The sequence below is a fragment of the Capsicum annuum genome, chromosome 12, assembly GCF_002878395.1.
Source record: "Capsicum annuum cultivar UCD-10X-F1 chromosome 12, UCD10Xv1.1, whole genome shotgun sequence".
NCBI lineage: Eukaryota > Viridiplantae > Streptophyta > Magnoliopsida > Solanales > Solanaceae > Capsicum > Capsicum annuum.
The window spans coordinates 88,717,281-88,722,029 of record NC_061122.1 but is presented as its reverse complement, the minus strand read 5'-3'; the positions used below and the strand labels follow the sequence as shown (position 1 = coordinate 88,722,029).

The window sequence follows — 4,749 nt, the reverse complement described above, 5'->3', positions numbered from 1 at the left end:
CTCAATAAACTTCAATAATTTCTTCTCACCTGCGGCCTTCATATTAAGATTAAGCTTTTTCACTGTCCAATAAGCTTGATGTTCCATCTCTAAAAGCAAATGGCAGGCTTTCCTATAAACCAAGTGATATAGAGAGGTACCTATAGGCATCTTATAAGCTGTCCTATAAGTCCATAATGCATTATATAGCTTTTTAGCCCAATCCTTCTGCTGGTCATTGACAATTTTCTGCAGAATCTGCTTTTTATCCCGGTTGGATATCTCTACTTGACCACTTGTATGTGGATGGTACGCAATGGCCACTTTGTGCCTAACACCATATTTAGCTAGAAGATTTTTAAACCCAAGTGTTAATAAAATGCGTATATCCATCACTGATTATAGCTTTGGGAGTGCCAAACTGGGAGAATATATGCTTCTTCACAAATTTCAATACCACTTTGGAATCATTAGTGGGAAAATCTGTAGCTTTCACCCACTTGGATACATAATCAACTGTCACTAGGATATACAAGCTGCCATTAGATAGTGGTAATTGTCCCATAAAATCTATCCTCCTAACATCGAATACCTTAACTTCAAGAATGTTGTTCAGGGGTATCTCATGATACCTTGAAATTGTAACTAACCACTAACACTGATCACACCCCTTCACGAGAGCTACTGCATCTCTGAACAATGTTGGCTAAAAGAATCCTGATTGTAACACCTTTCCAGCCATTCATTCACCCCCATGATGCCCGACTTAAGAAGATGAGTAGCATTTTTACAGCACTTGTTGAGATTCTTCTTCAGACACACATTTACGCATAATCCCATCAGGACTATAGTTGAAGAGATAAGGCTCATCCTATACATATGCACAAGAATCACATAGCAGCTTCTTTCTCTATTGAATGGTATCTTCAGGAGGGTAAAACCCAAATAACAACAAATTCACAATGTCTGCATACTATGGTAACTCACACGCATTAAGAGATAACAACTTCTCATTGGAAAACTCTTCTCGAATGCAAAGTGTATCATCAATAATATGGTCATGATTCTTTAGTATGGACAAATGGTCTGCAACTTGATTATCTGCTCCTTTTTTATCACACATCTCTAGATCAAATTCTTAAAGGAATAAAATTCACCTGATCAAACATGGCTTTGCATCTTTTTTATTGAACAAGTACTTGATGGCAGCATGGTTGGTGTGCATAATTACCTTAGTACCTACCAAGTATGATCTAAATTTGTCGAATGCATAAACCAGTGTTAACATCTCTTTTTTTGTGATTGTGTAATTTATCTGGGCATCATTCAAGACTTTACTTGCATAATAAATAGAACAAAATAGCTTGTCTTATCTTTACCCCAAAACTGCTTCCACAGCTATGCCACTTCCATCACACATTAGCTCAAATGGTAATGCTCAATCTGGGGAAATCAAGATGGGTGTTTCTGTCAGTTTCTTCTTTAGCTTCTCAAAAGCATCTTGACAAGCATCCCCAAAATCAAATTTAGCTTTTTTTTTCTAACAATTTACACATAGGTCTTGTAATCTTCAAAAAATCTTGAATAAAATGCTTGTAGAAGCCCACATGCCCCAAGAAACTTTTTACTCCCTTCATTGTTACCGAATATAACATCTTTTCAATCATTTCCACTTTGGCTAGATCTACTTCAAGTCCTCTACATGACACCTTATGGTCAGGACTATTCCTTCCTTGACCAAAAAGTGGTATTTTTCCCAATTCAACATAAGATTTGTCTCTTCACAATGAGCTAGGACTCGATCTAGATTCTGCAAGCATACATCAAAAGAATTATCGTAGATAGAGAAGTCATCCATGAATAACTCGACAAATTCTTCAATCATGTCATAGAAAATTGCCATTATGCATCTCTAAAATATTGCAAGTGCATTGCACAGGCTAAAAGGCATGCGTCTGAACATATATGGGCATGTAAAAATGGTCTTTTCTTGATCTTCTAATGCTATTGAAATCTAATTATACCCTGAGTATATGCCCAAAAAGCAATAGTACTCCTTCCCTACCAACCTATCCAACATTTAATCAATGAATGGGATAGGATAGTGATTTTTTCTTTGGGATGCAGTGTACTAGGCTTACCTATTTGCTGTTAGAAATTGGGTAAACAATCCCACTATCAATCCACTTGATGACTTCTTTTCATACCACTTCCTTCATTACTAGATTTGATATTTATTGTTGTTACACCCTTGGTTTGTAACCTTCTTTTATGTATATGTTGTACATATAAAAAGCTAGATTTATCCCAGTAATGTCAGACATCTGCCACCCAATCGCCTTCTTTTTTTTCAAGACTACTATTGTTTCCCTTACCCACACATTAGATAAACCTGCAGACAAAATAATAGGCAAGGTATCATTGTCACCAAGGTAAACATATTTAAAGTTAGGAGGAAGAACCTTAAGCTCCAATTTTGGAGCTTCATAAATTGAAGCTTTGGACGATGGGCCAATTGTCCTGTTCAACGGCTCAAAAGGTAGCTTTCTCATTTCAACAACCACCAAATTCATGGTTTGAACCAATTCAAGAGCCTCCATATCACAATATAAATCGTGAACCATTAAAGCTCACTCAAGTGGATCATCTAACAACAACAGCCTAAGATCAGACTCAAGGTCTATAACAAATATAGCAGACAACTTCTTATATATAGCAGCCAGTTTCAGCGCCTTGTATACATCAAAAACCTCCACTTTATCATGGGCTTTCATAGTCATCTTTACTACAGCTACATTAATAAGTGATTGCCCTGTTGCTAGGAATGGTCGCCTCATAGAATAACTAGATCAGCTTCAAAAGTAAGAATCACAACGTCTACTGGGAAGATCAGTAATCCCACTTGCGCTAAGACATCTTCAATAATTCCATCTGGCCTAGAAAGGGACTTATCCACCAACTGCAAAACAATGGTCATGGGTTTAGGACTCCAAAAACCCATCTTTCGGTACCAAGATGTGGGCATAAGATTGATGCCTACCCCCAAGTCACACAATCCACGAGCACTAATTGCCTGCCCAATAATGATCTGCAAAGTAAAACTACTTGATCCTCCAACTTTGTGGGAAACTTGTTCTGTATCTTAGATGTACACTCCTCATTAAGTGCAATTGTAGCATACACTGTTAATCAGTTCTTGTTTGCCACTATGTCCTTCAGGTATTTTCCATATTTTGGAACACTCTGTAGAATATCAACAAGAGGAAGATTTACATGAACTTACTTTAGAAAGCCTAAAAACTTCTTGTAACTTGTCTCCTCTTGGTGCTTTCGCTGCCTTTGAGAAAAGGGTAAAGGTATAGTCTTCTTCTCCACTTGAATTTCATCACCTGCAGCTCTTTTATTAGTAGTTGTGGGACTAAACTACTAAGGTACCACCTCCTTTACCTGCAACTCACTCCTCATTGTAACTATATTTACCTGCTTTGAATTCACCTTTGTATTGTTAGATAAGCCTCCTTGAGGTCTTGTATTTTGCGCTCCTATAATATAATTGAGTTACAACTCCAGATTTCTCATAATCAACTGTTGAGTCTTCATATCTACCAGTTGACTCATTAAATCTGTTGCTATCTATGCTTGATTAGCTAAAATTTTGCTTTAACATCTCCTCTATATTTGTCGTTTGAGTAGTGGTTAGATTATTCTGCACTTGCTACTACTGTTGATTCTGTGGCACTAATCCCTTAAACTGATTATTGTTCTGTTCTTGATTTCCACTCTATGAGAAATTAGGATGGTTCCTCCAATTGGGATTATATATGTCACCAAAGTTTTATTGTCCCGAATGATTCATATTCCCCACATAATTAATAGAATCTGGATTAACTACACAAGCATCTGTTGTGTGCTCACTACTTCCACAAACCTCACACCAAGAAGTTACCTATTGGAATGTATTAGTTGTAGCTGCTACTTGCAAAACCCCCAACTTCATGCTGTTAAACTGAGTAAGCATCTGATTTTGCATTGCTATAAGTTGAGCTAATAGAGCAGCGAACTGATCTATATCTAACACACCTGCAACTTTCTTAGGAGCACTCCTCAAGTCAGCATGCCATTCAGGATTCCCTTATGAAATCATATTCAGCAGTCTGTATAATTCATCATAAGTCTTCTCAAGAGCTTACCCACCTGTTATTGAATCCAAGAGAATCTTGGTAATTGACTTTAGCCCTTCAATAAAAGTATGAACAAGAACATCATTAGACTGATGATGATGATAAGATCAATTTTTGAGCATACTTTTAAATCTCTCCCAATTTTGGTAGAGATTCTCTCCTTCTTTCTATCTAAAACTTAGAATCTCACTTCTCAAACATGCAGTCTTCCCTGATGGAAAGAATCAAATTAAGGAACTTTTGAGCTAGATCTTCCCAAGAAGTGATGGAGAGTTGTTGTGTAGCATGTAACCACCTCTTTGCTTCCCTGATTAAAGAAAAGGGGAAGAGTGTCAGTCTGAGATAACCAATATTCACCTCTGTAAGAATGTAAGTATCGCTTATTTCCAGGAAGGTCTATATGTATTGCTGTGGGTCTTCATGTGAAAATCCGACAAATTGCCCAGATGAATTCAGCAACTGCACCATATTCTTCTTTAATTAAAATTGACCACCTGACTTGGGCTTGCGAATACTGTTAGTCGCATGGTTTGTAAATGGGATCTCCACTTCACGAACGGTCTAGCATCTGCTTGAGCAGGAGTAGTTG

General features: G+C 37.3%; 1 non-coding gene across 1 annotated transcript; it reads left to right on the top strand.

Moving 5' to 3' along the window:
• Positions 1-4,253: 4,253 nt before the first annotated feature.
• Positions 4,254-4,360, top strand: LOC124889900. Its single transcript, XR_007048813.1, has one exon. It is a non-coding gene; the product is annotated as a small nucleolar RNA R71 (small nucleolar RNA).
• Positions 4,361-4,749: the final 389 nt, after the last annotated feature.